The following is a 19,693-nucleotide window of genomic DNA, read 5'->3' as shown; positions in this document are numbered from 1 at the left end:
TATTATTATTATTATTATTATTATTATTATTATTATTATTATTACTATGACTATTATTATTGTATAGTTTCAACAGAGAAAGCAGCAGGATGTAATGCCGTGACTTGCATGCATAGGCTTACATATCGCATCGTTCTGATATCGCTGCAGAAGTCTTCTCAGGGAGATGGACTCCGTTGGAACTTAGTGTATCTGAATCGATAGATGGCACCAAACAGAGAATTATGATACAGGAATGCTGACGTTTGAGATGGACAGGACATGTAGCATATATGGGCGAATCCAGAAATGCATATAGTGTGTTAGTTGGGAGACCGGAGGGAAATAGACCTTTGGGGAGGCCAATGTGTAGATGGGAGGATAATATTACAATGGATTTGAGGGAGGTGGGATATGATGATAGTGAGTGAATTATTGAACAATGGTTCGTGTGCTGGAGAATACAAATCAACCCTGACAAGTGCGAATCCATAATTATCACCAAGTGTACCAAAATATCCGATAGTAAAATTACATTATATGGTCAATCTCTACAATGTGTTGATCAAATTAAATATCTCGGAGTCATTCTTGATAAACGCTTACTTTGGACACAACACATCAAATCTACTACTGTTAAAGCTACTGCTCGCACTTTTCAAATTTATTCATTACTACGATTTCCTGTGCTCAGCTTGAAAAGAAGACAAATCACTATAGTCAATTACCTAATTCTTCCAATCCTTACTTATGCTTCTCCTGCCTGGTTCTATGCACCTCGGACTACCCTCAAGTCACTACAAACAACGCAAAATAGAGCTCTCCGGATCATCCATGCCTGCGATTGGTTTACAAGCAATATACAAGTTCATGAAGATCTACAGGTTCACTATCTGCACACTCATCTTCTACAAGCTACAAGACACTTCTACCAGAAACTTCATTCCAGTGACAACCCTTCCATCTCATCATTAGGAAGTTATGATCCTCGGCAGTTCACCAAATTCAGGACACCTAAATCCATCATTGATCATTAGGCTTTTAGTTTATTGACTGGTTTTTCTTTATTCTAAATCTGATGTTGTCACCACTGAATTTTGATTTAGTAGTTTTGTCCCACTTAGTTTTCTTCTCATGTTGTTAAGTATTATGCGTAGGCAAAAAACCTAGTGGTTTTGATACTACTTCGTTATTAATTACGCATTTAAAAATATACTGACTTGAGCAATCATCTCTATCAAAGAAGTGGAAAGCGCAAGAAGTCTGACGTGGTGAAAGCCTTCGTTAAGGACTCCATATACGCAAAGACTTGTCTATACTAACTTCGGGAGGTATATCTGAATTGGATGATTGTCCATACACATTCAGATTTACCGCCTTGCCTTATAGTACATCAAGAAATCGTAAGAGATCGTTGAAATCAATTATTCCCCGTGAGGAAATGCAACTCGAGAAATACTATTCCTCCTGTATTGGCTGGTTGATCGTTCACCTCTGCTGAGGCATGTGGACGTAAGGCCTGCAGTCGGCTGGTCAGCCTTGGTTCTCTGTGGTCTGCAACGCCCAGGATAATCTAACTACTTCGGTCACCTCTAGGATGAATCTTAAAATTTCTAAGTGGTGGTGGTGGTGGTGGTGGTAGAGGGACGGTGTTCTCGGCAGATACCGTAAGAATTTTAGAGTAGGCCCTATAGAGTGACTAAAATTTCTATAGAAACCGGATAACCGCAGGTAATTTCTAGTTGGCGCCGAATTTCTGTAACCTCAGCGGCAATCCACGTAGTTTGCGTGATGGAACATGGACAGCAGAATATAGCATACAGAATTTCAAGAAATTCTTCATTTTAATACGTACTTTTTTTGCATCTTCTAGGGATGTAAATCAAAGAAACATCCACGTAAATACGAACTATGTAACATAACTATTACAAAAAGTGTTATAATTTATGGGGAAAAAACGTAATTTGCCTGCTTTTAATTAAGCCTACATTTAAGATTACAATGGAGAATCATAATTCAATGAAGCGTTGCTTTCCAGTTCCTCAACAAGTCACCATCATCTTCACTGATGCTGAAAGCATTGAAACACTGCAGGAGATATGACCATGATTTTCATATAGTTTTCCATTACCTATTGACGTCTAGGTAGCTCAGTTGATACAGTAACTGGCTACTGACTAGAAGGTCCCAAGTTGCGATAGGATTTGTCTCATGTTGTGTGTCAAAACTTCCAGAATAGCCCCCACTCACTCTATCAAAATCATCATCATCCAAGCAAGTATAAGGGCTAAGGCCTGTTACGGTCTCAGTGAGTCATTCTTGGTCCACCTTTTGTTTTTGGACGGCCTAAAGTTCTCTTCCCTTGGGGACGGTATTGAAACATGGCTTTTACGGTACAGGTACCTATGATTCGATTTCTGTAATGAAATGTTGAAGTCGTAGAGGGAAATCCAGTAGCGACAAACTGATGGTAGCGATGGACGTTGCTTAATTTCTTATATCCTAGCTAGAGGGAAGATCATGGATATTATCACTGCACATTATTATTTATCTTTATTGTATACAAGGGCTTTTGAAAAGTTCTCTAATCTCTAAGTACAGTATCTTGGTTCTGCATACAGCATATACGTGGACTATAGAATGATGTAATCGCTCAGGGTATTATTTCAGCCAGATTTTAGTTTAAAATGTTGTGTGCACGTTTTCCGGCTAATTTGTCTCTTTTCTAAAAACTCAGCCTTGGAATTAAAAAAAAAAATTAGTCTGCTCAGATCTCGCACTATATAGTGTCAGTAGTAGACTAGGTACTCGTTTCAGCGAATGTCAGAATAAGCATCGAGGATGACCCAAGAAGCGACCAGCCATCAAATGCAACGGTCGAAACATCTTTGGCCAGTATTAACAGCAGTTCGGAAGATCAACGCCATCGGCATAGCTCAGTCGGCTGAAGCGCTTGCCTGCCAAGTGCCAATCCGGAGTTGCGTTTGGGTATGGGTTCGATTCCCGCTTGGGCTGATTTCCTGGTTGTTTTTTTTTGGTGTTTGTCCCAACCGTAAGGCGAATGTTAGGTAATCAATAGCGAATCCTCGGCCTCATCTCGCCAAATACCATCTTGTTATCACCAATGCAATCAACGCTAAATAAACCAATAGTTGATACGTCACATGATGCGGAACCCATTTGGCAATTTTTGGTTAGGTTTCTGAAAACCGAAGGGACGCACAACCAATTTCTTCATTTATTTTGCGTCGTTATTTTTTTAAGTTGGTTATTTAACGGCGTTGTATCAACTACTGGGTTATTTAGCGTCGTAGATCGCAAGAGAACTCGAAAGAATTGCTCCAGTCCGAAGATTCGCTAGGGCCCGACATGCACACGTGAGCCCGGGTTCAAATCCTAGTCCGAAAATTTATCAAGGCTAGACATAAAAGCGCGGGCCGGGTTCAAATCCTGGTTAGGACAAGTTACCTGGTTGAGATTTTTTCTAGGGATTTGTCTCAAGCCATAAAGAGCAAATGTTGAGTGATTTTCAGTGCTGGACTCTTGACGGATTTCTCTGGCATTTCTTCATCTCATTCAGACGCTAGATAACCATAGCAGTTGATAAAGCGACATAAAATAAATTAACTAAAAAATACAGTTTTCGATTAATCACCTAAAAAGGAATTGCAAATTTCATTCGTAAATTGTAATAACGTGACTGTAGAAAGCCAGGAATACTGCACCCAGGATAACTACACCCATACACCCATTCCTTTGCAAATCAATGAAGTGAAGGAATGTATACTGGTACCGCTATTTATATGATAAGTACGTACGATCAGTCACAACCATGTAACGTGTCAATGAGTTGACTTCAGCATCTAACTCCACACCATCTTCAACACCATGTCTTAATCACCTCATCGACTCGAGTGACAAAATATTCCATAGAACTTCAGTTTTCAACTACCATAAAATATGGCATTATTAAATTTTAACTCTCAGCATACACATATCTTACGTTTATATTCTTGTAATTATTAGCAAGCCAAAGGATATGCATGCATATGCATCACTTCTTGAATGCATGTGAAGGGTCCAGGGAAAAAACCAGGTAAGTCACTTTTTCCATGAAACCTGGTTTTTTCGCTGAAACAGTTGACTTACCTGCTTCTTTTACTGTACGCCAAAAATTTGAAGGCAAATAAACCTATGACTAATCTGTTTCTTTTCCTGTTTCATACCTCTAAAAGATAGTCCTTTCCATGGAGAATCTAACGGCACCTCAAACTCCATCTCGACAAAAAAGTGACTTACCTGGTTTTTTCCCTGGACCCTTCATGTTATCATTGAATTTTATAAGTTGTTTTAATGTCTTGACATATGATAGTGTTCCTATACTGTTTTATTCATTATGTATGCATTTCATATTTGTGTTTCACTTGTGTTCAATTTGTCTAATTTATTGCTTCCACCTGATTTCGATTTCTTGTAAAATCGAAAATATTCGTGGATACTACCAAGAATTATAATGTGGCCATTGTAATAAAACTTGTTTTTGTACCAATCTGACAAGTTGTTGACTGAAATTGTAATATAATTTTTCTTACCATATATTATTCAACTTATCTAAACCTTAACTTCAACATGACTTTTACCCGTAAATTTACCGCTATTTATGCTCTGAATGCCACGTATTGCATTTAAGTTTCTTCGAAAAATTAAAAAAATTCAGTAGATTATATTGGCCATATAAAAATAATGACAAAATTTGTTTGCAATGACTTAATTTATATCTCGTGTGAATTAACGTACTTAATGCATTTCCTCTGATCCTACACGGTTGAAGAAATAAAAAGAAGAGTCCAGGGGAAAAAGGGGGGATGTCCACTTTTAAACAGTTCTCAGGAAACTAATTTTAAAATGTGAAACTCTATCATTCCGAATATAATACTGAGAATTTAACCAGCAGTTATTCTGTGACTAAAAACTTTCTTCCCCTGTTCTAAGTGTAGAATGAATTCACTTCATATGAAGTATATAAGCGAATGGAAATCTGAATTTTGCCTGAAAGTGGACATCCCCCCTTTTTCCCCTGTACTCTTCGAATGTCATATTCGAAAGTGAAATGAAGTTCATCTTCTATGGCGTTAATAGGGAATGACCTGCGTACTTGAGAATGAGCTAAAAATTATCCTATTAATTTTCAAGGAGCAGTTTCGAGTCTTAGCGTCATATTGAACTAGGATCAATCTAGGTTAGTTCCTTATCAGGGACTCTTCATTGCATACAGACTTCATTATTCTTCTGCTTCTGCTACTTCTTTCACATACTTCCTAATTGATGTGGTCGCATTAAGTATAGCTCGCAGTTTATTTATAAAATTAGTTATTGGTCATTGCTATGAGTTCAGCATAATCCTTATTCCTATTGTAGCATATCACGAGTAGGCCTACATATTCTCCTACGAGGAAAGTTTTCTGAATGCTACATATTCTGTTCTTTTTTTCCGTTTTGTAGGTAACACGATCTGAAAGTATGTTTCAGAAATTTAAGGATATGCTAGAAGAAGCTGCTGATAAAGTTGCTGATGTTGGAAAGCAGGTGAAAAAGCAGGGAGAGGATCTTTATGACAAGATGATTGGATCCTAATAGCTTAGTTGCAATCGTCAATGATAAACAGGTGTGGTTATCTATTTCAGCTACATTAATATCAACGAGATTTTCTGAAAGTTAGGTGGTTTCTTAAATTCAGTTTCATTAATTATGATATTAAGTTTTTTCCCCTTTCTTCTGTCTCAAAATTAATGTTTTTTTTTTTTTTATCTACTATGAAATACCGGTATTTTGTATTTTTCTGGAACTTTGTGACAGGAGTCAATAAGCTTTGTAATTTAATTATTTTTCTTTTGTAGCCTGTTTCAGCATCTTTTTTTTTTTTTTCTCGCTTTAAGTATGTGGCATGTGAAAGAAGCTTCACTTATTACGCAGTATCTAGAAAGATAGGCCTACTAATCTCAAAACCCTAATTACGATGACGGAGGTAAATCTGACACTTCTTTCAAGGAAAGAAGAGATTGCATCAGTGGTTGAACTTTTAAATTCTCACTAATGCCAGTTGCTGCAGTTCGCTCTTATATGCTGGAAACAGATTCGAATGGCTTTCTAGCCTTGAGGTTCTCTAATTCATCGGAAGTAATTTGCTAACGTTTGTAATAATTTGTCATACGACTGCAGAGTTACTCTACAGAACCAATTGACACAGTTGTTCTTAAAATCAGTCAAAGAAATATTTTTACTGATTAACTTTATGATATCTTTACTGTGTTAATTTTGCAATTTACCTTGCTGACTAGTTTCGAAGTGGTATCCTTCATTTTCCTAAGTCTAGTCTAGTTCCTGAAGGTTAGCAGGGAGTGGAGGTACAAAAAAAACTGTCCTTCACAAATCCCCACAAGAAAAAAATAGCAAGATGTTAAATCCGGTGACTTATGTGGCCACCACATTAAGACTTTATCTTCTTGTCTACAGTATTCTATCCAAAATTGTGATAAATTTGTGTTGGAGATAGCCTCGAACGTCAATGTGGAAATAAGCTGGACAGCTGTCTTGTTGAAAAAAACAGTAAAGATATCATGAAGTTATTCATTGATTATAAGTGTTAAGAGTATATCGAACAATGAATAAAATATTTTTAAATGAAATAATATAATTGAAATTTCACTCTTGGTAAACCAATACATTAATGTATACTACATAACTTACACAGAAGCTAAAAGCGTAGCTAGATACTCCAAGGCAATGTTATTGTAGAAAGAGGACAATAGTTTTGTCTGGATTAAAGGTTCCACTTCAAAAATTAGTTGGTCGTTTTAAAAATAATATGAACCTCATGGACTAGAGTGTAAGCAAAATTCTTCTTCAAATTTCTTTACATTATCTGCCTACAGTTTCGATTATCATATACAAATGTCTCTGTCGATTAGTTTGATGTATTCAAATAGGTACCTATGATAATAAATTTCCCTACTACTACTATCCTAATCCCTGCAGTGGCTGAGTGGTCAGACCTCCCACCTGTTATGCAGGCGACCTGGATTCGAGTCCTGATCAGGTCTGGGATTTTTCATTGAAAAATCCATAGTGACACTTGTGGCGAACAAGGGGTTTTCCTCAGGGTTCTCCCGTTTTCCCTATTAGACCTCTACATAATGACACCATTTCTCCAGTTCGTCATAATTCCATAGCATTCCCTGATTGCCGGCTGGCGACACACAGAGCTGGCCTAGAGACAAGGGGGGGGGGGATGCCTGCTCAAAACCTGGGTATGCAGCAAACCTTAGTGTAGTCAGTCGATGTGGGTTTGGGAATGCGCCTAGCTTAATGGTTAGTGCAATAGATCGTAACAGACGCAGTGCTGGGCCTTAGTGCCTTCTCCCATAAATTCCATTCCATTCCATACTACTATCCTATCTCAGAAATTAAATTAATCACTACCAGACAAGCCAAGCACAGGAAGATCCTACCAGTCAGACCTGGAAGCATTGGTGACTTGCAATCATCACTTTTAAACGTATTATTCTTTCACTCCCACATATTGTAATTCTGTAAATTGAGATTAAAAGCTAAAAATCCTATCTGCAAGTGTAAGAACTGAGAAAAATAAATGTTACAGTACGTAACGTAAACAAAATGATTACAATAACATAACTTTAAAATTGTTTCAAGACATAGTACTACACATTCTTGACACTGAATGAATACTATTAAATTCTCAATAAATAAGGCATGAAGTGCATATTACAAGTACACTACCAATACCTTAACTGTTTATACAAATAATTTATATAATGGTATAATAACCACAAGCAAACTGAAGGCACTAAGATTCAATTCTCAATAGATCCTGTTAGATTTGTGGTGAACATTACCGCCATATTATTATTTCGATACCGTAATTCCAAAGTTTGTTGTTTATAAGGTCTCCAATATAGGAGAGCTAGCAAAAAGTACGAGAGTCATTTCATAAATAATGCACACTTTTTTTTACTTACAAGTTTAATTTTTTTACAGTATTTCTTTACAATCCTTCAATATAGCCTCCTCGCTTCTCACTGACTGAATCCCAATGCCTGGGAAACGTTAATATTCCAAGGCACCACTTCTGTTCATCTGTCAAATGGTTCGGGTAATGGTGGCAGAAAGCTCTTTCAGAGAAGCAAAACGACATCCACGCATAGGTTCTTTCAACTTTGGGAACAAGTCGAAGTCTGGTGGAATTATGTCCGCACCGTAGGGAGCATGAGGTAACACTTCCCATCCGTATTTGCGCAGCTTTTGGGTTACAACATTCCTGATGTGTGGGCGAGCATTGTCATGGAGAATCAGTGACCAGCCTCGAGGAACTGAGGTCGGTTTTTATGCATTTTTCTGTGCAGATTTTGCATGAAGTTACGATAATAGGCACTGCTGTGACACTTGTTCCACATGAGACTCTTTTTTTCATGATTCCTTGGTGATCATAAGCAAAGATCATAATTTGTTTCACCTTTGATTGAGGTCGTCGAAATTTTTTTGGTCGTGGGGAAGCTGAACCTCTCGACTTGGACTGTGATTTCAACTCCGGCTCAAAGTCTCTAACCCAAGTTTCATCAATAGTGACAATTCGACACAAGAATGCTTGACCTTCAACGTCGAATATGTGTTTCAGCAAGGTTGCAATGTTCAGGCATTTCTGCCTTTGTTCAGCAGTCAAGTAGTGAGGGACCCATTGCGCATAAATTTTTCTCTTCTTTAAATCGTTTGTCAGAATACAGAATACTGACGTTGGTGGAATCCCCATGGCTTCAGAAAGTTCCCCACATGTCGCATGACGATCTTTTTCAAGAGCATCTGCCACAAGTTTCACACTTCATTCACCTGTTGACGTTTTCGGTCTTCCTGGTCTTGGATTATTGTCTATGCTCATATGACAACCACAAAAATGATGAACCCAGCGAGAATCTGTGCTGAAGCACTGTGGATTTCTGAAGGGTTTTTGCCACGTTAAGGTTGGATCTTGATGTACGATCTTTGATCTTCAACAGTAACACAGTACCTGAGACACGTGCAAGCTCCATTTCTAGCTCTCATTATTTAAATACAGAGTACACTATGGATAAAACAAAACCCCTGCTTCTTCATCAAGCTTTCAACTGCAACTGATTTAATTTTCACTGTTGTTGCATCATTCAATTTGCAGTACTGCCATTATTTATGAAATGACCCTCATATAACCGTTCTAATGTAGGCATCATATTTGTATTTACGTGGTTTTATCACCTACACACAACCCCCACATTGGTTGGACCACACTTGCCATTGGTTAGAGGATCCATATGGCCTAGCCAGGAGAATTACGGACTTCACCGACCATATCCCCTTTTCACCATTTACGGGACACTTGTGCATTTCATGGCAAGTCAGCATGCTAAAATGGCATTTCTTCCATTTTTGATGGATCAGTTATACTGTTGTGACTCGGTCCCTAGAGTCTAGTTTGTTAAAAACAGGTTGCACCACAGGAAGGTGAGATGGGATGAGTAGAAGAGGTTATGGCATGCACTTCACTATTCCTTGCAACCCAAAAATAATAAATGAATACCAATGAACACAACTCAAAAAAACCAAACTAGTTAATACAAACATATTTTTAAACTACGAAGAAAATTAATAGTATCTCAATTTAAAATTTCAGAGACGAGTCATCCATGTGCCTTAATAAAACAAACCAAAGAAGAACCGTACTGGCTGAATGACTTCTGATTTGGTATCATACAGTGCATTTAAATAGGGTATTTTTGTGGTAACAGAGTAGTACCTAGATTAAAATTTAGAGAAAGCTTTCATGTAACTTAACATTAATGTGTAAAATAACACTGAGTTATACTAAATGAAAATTATTATGGCAAGCTATTACTTGGCATGTACTGTACTGGTACAATGTAAACTGCAATTCTTTTAACGAAATCCTTGTTTTATAAATTTGACATTATAATAAAATCGCTGATAAGGAATCTAAATGTTCATGTATTGTCTAGAATCTAAGATTTCTTATATTCACAGTATCTGTGACATCAAAAACTTTTACCTTGCATTTTTAACTATGTTCTGATTGTACCTATGCAGTGTAAAATATTACCATGGCAACTAAAACTTATGATTAAGCAAAGCCTGCATGGTATAGTAAAAAAAACAAGGTACCAGTACAACAAAAATGTAAAGAAAAAATTTTTGATGTCACTGTACTATTGCAAAGGCAAATATATTTGAAATCAGTACAATATTTAGAGTGCCTATATAAACTTTGAATAAACATAAGTAAACTTTTTTAATTCACTTTTATGGATCATATGCGGAGACTAAGAGGAAGGCGGAAAATAGGAAAGATTGGAGAATGCTCGGTTTGCAGTGAAAGACCTGCCTTTGGGCAGAAAACTATGAATGAATTAATTAATTCAGTTTCATTGTTTATCTAGTTTCTCTGTTTATTAATGCAATTATATTATTAAGCACTTGCATACTATCTAGATATTATCAGTATGTTCATAATAAAATACATGTATTTGAAGAATGCATAAATGAGTTAAATAAAGTCACTTACAGATTATATCCCACTTGGATTATGTTGGCATAGGATTTTTAGAAAGAGGAGGTAATACTCACCCTTCTATTTGTACACGTCATTGCCATAAGCTCTTGGCAAATATCTTAAGACTTGGTCACACTAAAAGTGGGCTACTGTAGAGATCAAAATTTCACGGGACAGCATGACAGTCTGCGATCTGGTGAAGCCAAATAGAGCGCAGCAGCTGAATGATCTAGTGTGAAGAAAAGCAGTCTACAAAGTACTCCAATCTATGTATTTAATTTGAACTATGACGAAAAATTTTATGAAAACTATACATCCTGTGAGGTTGTGCGATTTCTCAATCGAAAGCTAATAATATTAATGTTGTGGGAAAATCTAAATGGTTTGTAGCGAAGTTCATAAAAAGTTTAAAATTAAAAAATTTTAAAAAATATGTGCATCAATCACAGCAAAGCATATACCGTAGGACATCTTGCAGTTCATTTGATAGTGTTTTGCAGAGGGCCGTGGTTCATATAGGCCTACTGGCTTAAAATGTACTTTATCCTCATTTGAGTTATTAACTGTGTTACCAGTAAGTTTTTTTGAAGGTCATGAATGGTGTCGGTAATGTGGAGCTTTGTGTATAGGAAAGTCTATGATTCAAATAATGAAATTTCAAAAATAAAACATTGCGTTTCCTTAAAACGATCAGAAATGTAGTTATGAAAGCCTTCTGTACATGCCACATGTTGACATCATAATATCAGACTTTTCGAGATCTGATAATAATGGTTTGTTCATCTTTCAACTGTAACATATTTTTTTCTTGTTTCAATATACGTGTTTTTTTATCTGGTGTTAATAAAAAGTAATAGCACAGTCTAGTATATACAGTCACGAAGCTGATTACGTAGTAAATATGCATCCATAGATAGTTGCTAACCACTAGGATCACTAATATTGCCTCATTACAGACAATGCGAAATAGTACAGGCACAGTTTTTTGTTCCAGCACCCTCACAACTCAAGCTTCGTGACTGTATACACTAGACTGTGGTAATAGTGTTGTTACGTTGTGGATTTACTTCTTCTTTGCCTGTACCAAGTAATCCTATGATCAGTTCTATTCAAGACTTGCAAGAACAGAGTCAGGTGTATAATTATAATGTTAAACTCGAAACAAAAAAAATATATATATATAGTTAATGAAATACTAAGTGCAATTTCTGAGTCGTATAGCAATAACATTTATTTCTTAGAATCCCCAGGAGGATGCGGTAGAACCTTAGTGAATTCGTATACAGGGTGATTCAGACCACCCGTAACAGTCATTTATTTCGGAAACTAGGGCATTAAAATTTTCGAGAAGAAAATATTTATTACTAAACCACATGTGAACTTTCACTTGAGCTTAATTTCATCAATCGTCTCTAACAGGAAGTAGGGTCAGTGGCGTATCACTTTAAAATTTCAAATGGGAGTATGGGTCAAATAGGGTACCATTTGATAGAGCTCTTCAAAACAAACAACTTTCATAGGAAACGTTTTTATTAATTCCTATTAATTCAATGAGAAAACGTACGAAAAGGCAATGAGTGATTCGGACCACACATAAGTCATTTATTTCAGAATCTAGTGCATTAAAATTTTCGAGACAAAAATATTTATTACTAAACCACATGTGAACTTTCGCTTGAGCTTGATTTCATTAATCAGCTCTAACAGGAAGTAGGGTCAGTGGCGTATCACTTTAAAATTTCAAATGGGAGTCCGGGTCAAATAAGGTGCCATTTGTTAGAGCTCCTCAAAACAAACAACTTTCATAGGACATGTTTTTACCAATTCCTACTCTTTCAATGAGAAAACGTACAAAACGATAATGCCATCAATATTGAGAAATGTTAAAAGCCGAAAATGTAAACAAGACAATTAATGTTGACTTTTACTGAAAGACTGGACAATTCCATTAATTTTTATAAATGTTTAAACTGTCTGCCGTTCCGAGTAGCACACACCCGTACTCTTCTTCTAACACTGTCAGTGACTCGTAACACTTCGGCGTGGTCAAGTGACTGGCAGGTCTCCCAGATTCGCTGTTTTATGTCATCTCTTATTGTGGGACAGTCCCCAAGAATAGAAATCCAAAGGATTCAAGTCAGGAGATAGTGCTGGTCATGCCACAGAACCGCATCTCCCAATCCATCGCCCAGCGAAGAGCTGATTGGCTGTATCACGTCCCACCAAAGAGAAATGAGCTGGGCAACCATCCTGCTGTAGCCACATTACTACTTGTGTTGCCACAAAACTACTACTACTAGATGGGTCTTCAGTCATATGTTGCCTTCAGCACAGTGAAAGCAAAAAATGTGAAATTAAAAATGGTTACAACACCACAACAGGGACAGTTTGCCGAACATGACAGCTATTATACCAAAATTAAGTTTTATTCTGAAGTATTAAGATTCTACCATTAGTATCAGTAGCAGTTTTTCTACAACACAACCTAGATGTTGATACAACGTCGTAAAATAACCCAATAAAATTTAAAAAAAAAATTCTACAACACCATCCTACCTGCATTCTAAGAATAACTCTGAGAAGCTAGAGACTGTTGTAACTTCGTATTCAAACATGTATTATTTATTTATTACCATTATTATAATAATCGAAATCTTCGTCATCATATGTAGCAGCATTTTATTGTGGTTTTAATCTCAATCAAGCAGCAGTTACTGCTGCAAGCTACTAGTAGTTTTGTTTTCGTCTTGGTTATTTTCCTTCAAATCATGATGTCCAGATCTGATCAGGAAGGATTTAGCCTTCTGTTAACACTGAGTTGTAAACGAAGAAGGAGCTGTGGTGTATGCACGAAATCAATGAAAACAGGAAAGATTCTTGTAGTCCGGGTGACCTCTATTGTACAAGAACATGTATACCTGCACTTTTTCAATTACCGGGTAACTTCTCAGTAAATTCTTATGCCATTCCATACTGCCCGTTTGATAAATCTGTCTCCAAACACAAAATGTTCATTGCCCACCATGATCCAGAATGGTCCAACGCATCAACCCGCCTTTTGTTTGATAGGGCTAATAAAACCTTACATAATATAATTTAAACACCTTCACACCACGGGCACAGACCACTGCCTGCTGCGGCAGCCAACTTTCTGTGTGATCAAGTCTTTAGGGTGTTGGGTGTATGTGGCTGCTGGGTGAAACGGTATCTTTTTCTCGACCAAAACCATGTGTTACGAACACAAAATTTGTCAGTACTAATTATATGAAATTTCTTTGTATGTTCGCAAAGTTTAGCATGTTCGCTGAGAGAGACTCCATTTTGCATTGTTGCAGCAGTTTCACTATCAGTGATACTCATTACAAACAATGTGCTGTAATAGAATTTTTTATTGTGGAGGAGGAAACAGTACTGGTAATGAATATTCACAATTGTTTGTGCAAAATCTGTAGAAGATCTGCACTTGACAGGGGCACTGTTGGTCAGTGAGCAAAAATAGGATAAAGAAACAATCATTCTAAAATTATGTGGGTTGGAGGAATTGGGAAATTAACAACTCTGTGGTCCACTTACTTGGTAAAAAAAATTGAAGTGCATATAGAAAGAAAGGGGATGATCTAGTTCAGCCATATCAATGAATACTTGCTGTAGGAACTTGCTCACTCTAGCCAGTACTTGCTCCAGGTACACACGTCACTTCTCCTCCCACAGCTATGAGGGGCGGCAAGGTCTTCTATAGCAGGGTGGGTACACATGCCTTTCAGTGTTTAAACCAATGTCTCGCCAAACTTGCAATTAGAACTCATTCGTCTCATGTGTGACAGAAATATTGTTTTCTCTTAGCTTTAATACAAGAGAAGGGTATTGTTACCTTTTACCAATCACTTCCTCAGTTACATAACTTTGCAGCAGAGATCATTTCAATCTTTGGAAGCACATACACATGTGAACAGTTTTTTTCCCAGAATTAATCTGAATAAAACTACACTGACATCCCGTTTGACAGATAATCATCTCACGTCCAAACTGAGACTTGCTAAAAGTATTTTTTTATCTAACACTGCACATATTGACGTGTAGCCATTTGCGCCTCTACCTACTTTTCAAATCCAACAATTACATCATTTTGCAAATAAAAAGCGCCTTACTGAAGCAACATCAATTTAAATATCCTTTATTTATACCTAAAACCGTAATTTATAGCTGGAAACCACATGTCAAAAATAGCACTATTTAGTGCACTCCTAAGTTTTTTTTAATTTGTGCCCTAAATAAATTTGTTGTTTTAATAGTAGTATTTCATAAGAATTAACGTCTTAATTTAAAATAAGTTGTGTGATGAATATAGAAAGGTCAATTTATACAATATTTCATTGTTCAGAAGTGAAGTTAATACAGGGTCTGGAAGAATTATCTCCCCGATTAGAAACATAAATAAAATAGCAACATAGATCCTATTCAAAATTTTATTTTACCATCTTACAGAAGAATGTTTGCCATTTTGACATCACTTTGTTTTAAAGATAATATCGTCCAAATGCTTGCCCTCATGCGCTATACACTCCTCAAACAATGACTGTGCATCCTTCTTCCTCCAAAAAGCATGGCTCTATTATTCCAAATTGTGCAACAGCACACCAATCAGTAACACGCTAACTGTTGAGAGACTGCTGGTGCATTTCTCGAGGGTTTTCTGGGGACCAATATGAAATGTTTTGTTTGTTGACCCATCCCAACAAATGAAAATGAGTTATCATTACTGAGCACAACAGCAACGCCTGGAACATTTTCCAATATGGTCTCGCAAGCATCTTGGCGGTTGAGCCAGTCAAGTTGCCGAAGTTCCTGAACCATCATAACTTTGTAGGGATGGAACTTGAGGTCTAGGTGTAAGATTCGTCTGACACTCTGATACTCCCAATACCAGAGCATGCTTAATGGCTGAAAACGTCGTGGAGATGTGGTAACAACATGCCTCACTGCTGCGATATTCTCTGGAGCCCGAATGTTGCAACATCTTCCAGACGACTTTGTTTGAAAGTTGAACCTTTTGTCTGATATTTCTCACCCATATCATTGGAGTTTTCTTACCAGGAATTCTTTCGTGTCGACCTAATCTAAAATGGGTACGAAATTGACACAGCTTTGCAATCAGTCACCATTTTTTTTTTAAATGTTCAACAAAATGCACGATGTTCACCTGTTCATGCCATGATGGTAACTGAAATGGCATGGCTTGTGCTGCTCAAAGATATATCCCACTCAAGTGAAATGATCAATAAACCTGTATGGCGGCTAATTCAAATTGGGGAGATAATTCTGCTGGACCCTATATGATTTACTTCTGGAGGCCTAATTATTGCACGAAGATCAAAAAGGGTTTACGTTGTTGTTGGTGTATACACTACCTTTTTTTTTCATGGGATAATTTTACGAGTTACATAGAAATATAAATATTAGTGTTATTAGTCCAAGCATTATGCAGTTATTTGTAAATAGTTTGCAGTGATATTTACGTTATGTACAACCCTTCCCTTCCCTTCACACTGGACGCTCTTCTCCCCTACATCAGGCCGGGTACCCACGGTAACATTACAGTGCTCGCGATTTCCTAGATGCGCACTGAAGTCTGACAAGGCTGATCTAGTTACATCAAACTCCTGGGGGGAATTGGGCCACTGAGGTACTGGAAAGAAAAAAAATGGAAGGCTAACAAGTGTTATAATACTGAATAGACATAAGGATAATTTGAAAAAGAAGTGTTCGATGATGCCATCAAGCCCATATAATATTAAAACTGCTCCGATTTAAGGTTTTATTATGGTTTGTATTTGGAGATGTAAAATTATGGCCCACTTACCTCAATATACCTTAAATACTTATGTTTTCTTTTTTTTTTTTTTTTTTTTTTTCTCGAAATTTCCTTCCTAAAATTTCGTTACTTTCTGTAGCAGTTAAATCTATATTGCATGGTTTGAAGGCTGTTTTCAGAATGTAAAATTTATACATATAAATTAACTGCCATCAGTACTGTCGTGGTAATTTTTTACTTGACCATATGCCCCAACCCTTAACTTTCTCCCCTGAAATATATTTTATTCTCCTCTCTCTATTCCACCGAACATCATATTTTTAGTAAGTTATTTAACGACACTGTATCAACTACTAGGTTATTTAGTGTCGATGGAATTGGTGATGGCGGGATGAGGTCGAGGATTCGTCATAGATTACCTAACATGTGCCTCATGGTTGGGGAAAACCTTAGAAAAAACCCAACCCTGGTCTCGAACCCACGCCCAAGAGTAGCTCCGGATCAGTAGGCAAGCACCTCTGCCAACTGAGCTACGTTGGCAGCCTCATCGCCAATTAATGGATGTTTTTATGTTAAGGAAGAAGTAAAAAAAATTATTTTGATTTAGCTTACCTTTTAGTCTAATACAATAATTGTGAAACAAGCTTCATTTAAATAAGTTACCGTCAAGCTTTCGTAATAGAAGCACACTTGTCTTAATGAATCTGAAGGACATATCTGCAACACTTCTTTTATAATATGGTCATGGAATTCAGCACTGTAGAGGTGGACCTATTATGGTTATGGATATTAAAGAAGATATATTAAGAATAGCAAGAGATTGTCCAAGATCAATACAGATCTCCGTGTACAAAACTTAGACACCCATATGCCGTATTACTCCATATGGGCAGAATTTTTTCTTCCCCATACGATTCATTGAAAAAACTGTTGGTTCCCATATGCTGTATGGCCCCGATGACAGCACTGACTGCAATCACTTATACACTCCTCAAAATAAGAAAAATATGTCGTACTATTCGATTGTTATTCTAGTACAGAAAATAATTTGTACAAAATGAATAGAAAAATACCTTGTAGTTTATTGCAAACTCCTACAATAGAAAACTCATATCAAACGTTTAGTCCTCATGTTAAGAACAAATACAGTTGAAGGTGTCTAAAATGAAAATTAAACTTGTAAACATGGCAAAACAAAAATGTTTTCTTTTCTTCCCTATTTAGTCTCAGTAATGTGTGTTTCCTCTTTTTTCTCGAATCACGGCAGCACAGCGACTTGGTATACTTCTGATTAGCCTGCGAATGTTAAGTTGTGGAATTCCTTGCCACTCTTCTTGTAGAACCTCCTCTAACTGTTGGAGCATTTGTGGACGCTTATGAACCCTTCTTTTAAGATTAACCCACAGATGTTCTATTGGATTAAGGTCCAGACTGCAGGGAGGCCATTCCAGAATGTTGATGTAGTATTGGATAAGAAAATCTTGTACACGGCAAGAAATATGGGGATGGGCAGTAACAATTTTTCTCCCATAAGTTCTGCTGCAGACCATGCATGGGGATTAAGAACTTCATTGACATACCTGTCAGACCCTGATTTCTCCTCCTCCGAATCACTACAAGCTCTGTTCTCATGTCCAGCGTAATCCCTCTCCAGAGCATGTGAACCTCCTCCAAAAAGAACTCTTTCAGTGACTACATTTTCAATATGACGCTCTCCCGGTTGTCTCCACAAAACAACACGTGCAGCATTACCTCACAGAGAAACTTTGGTTTCATCACAAAACATGACTCTTCTCAACTGCCAATTTCTGTGTTCCTCTGCAAAGCGTAGTCTCAGTTGTTTGTATCGCCGTGTTAAGCATGGCACTTCTTTCGACCTTCTACACCTGAGATTGTTTTCATGCAGTCTATTACATATTGTTTGGTCACTCACCCTTTGTCCTATAGTGTTCTGAAAATCCTCTTAGAATTCTTGTGCCGTACGCCTGCAGTTTCTTGTTGCAAGAAGATGCAAATAACGGTCTTCAGCAGGGGTAGTTTTTCTTCTACGACCTGAACCTGGTTTCCTTGTTGTAGTGTGTGATTCATTATACAGTTTCCATAATTTGGAAACAGCATTCTGACTTATTCCAAGTTGTCTTGCTATGTATAGCTATGCGTGCCTTTCTTGAATCAGGGTAACTCCCCAGCTTGCTTCCTCCACTTTCAAATGCCTGTTTACCCTGTTCTCAATATGAATGTGTGTTGCCATGGCTATAAATACCTGTACTGTGTGCCTACCGACAAAAACAAGATGTTCACCCATTCTGTTTTGGGCAGTGTTTGCTTTGACTCCATCTACTGGTAGTACCTCAAACTGCCAAAGGTCACAAATCATTTTCACTACACAAATATAGAGTGCATTTCACTTTGGAAAGAAAGATATTTCACTATCTATTTTGTGTTTCTCGATACACTCATCTGAACTTGTGACAACTTTTTTATTTTGAGGAGTGTAGATTATACCATGAACTGCCACTGACTAAATGCATATGCCTAACAGAGCAAACAGAATGAAATGTGAACTTCAGTTTTTGCTGCAAATTCTGCCCATTTCAAAATATATGATTCTTGGCATCTGTGTAAAAATTTGTCATTTATATAGCAAAGATCACTAATGAAAATCGATCCCATCTTACATAGAATACTGCCTTTCAGTTCCTCCTGTAGAGATCAGGGGCGAAGCTGAAGGGTAATCTGTGAGCCTTAGATTACCCATTGGATTTTGAAGAAATAAGCGCATTTATATTTTCCTGTTTTCATTGGTATAGGTAAATGAAATCTCTAGTTTTCGGTCTAGTTACAGAAGGATTGACGCCAGATCCTCGGCGCGGAACCAGCACGTAACTACAGTGTGGCTACTCGCTGATACTGCTTCAAACCAGGCTCACGGCAGCGGCTAGAGAAAGCATATGCGCATGCGCCAAGCGGAGTGCTTGCATACGTCACTAATGCTAGACAGCTCTGTGAAGAGCCTAGACTCAGCAGCACCAATCTCAGAGTCTGCTTCTGCTGCAAACGTCCCGAAATTCAGCTACAAATACCAAAATGAAGCCACACACATTCAGAGAGTAATAGGCCTACACAGAATCCACGACCAATGCTATAGTTACAATGTTGGAAGGCGGATGTGTTGGAAATGTCATTCATTAATTTAGGGCCAGTTCATTTTTGTTGCATAGGCGACTCCCAATAAAGACACTGTCAGGTGTCGGCGAATTCATGAATCCAAGAATTGATGGTTAAACAAT

Source organism: Periplaneta americana, chromosome 1, assembly GCF_040183065.1.
Source record: "Periplaneta americana isolate PAMFEO1 chromosome 1, P.americana_PAMFEO1_priV1, whole genome shotgun sequence".
NCBI classification, from domain to species: domain Eukaryota; kingdom Metazoa; phylum Arthropoda; class Insecta; order Blattodea; family Blattidae; genus Periplaneta; species Periplaneta americana.
This window is presented reverse-complemented; position numbering follows the sequence as displayed.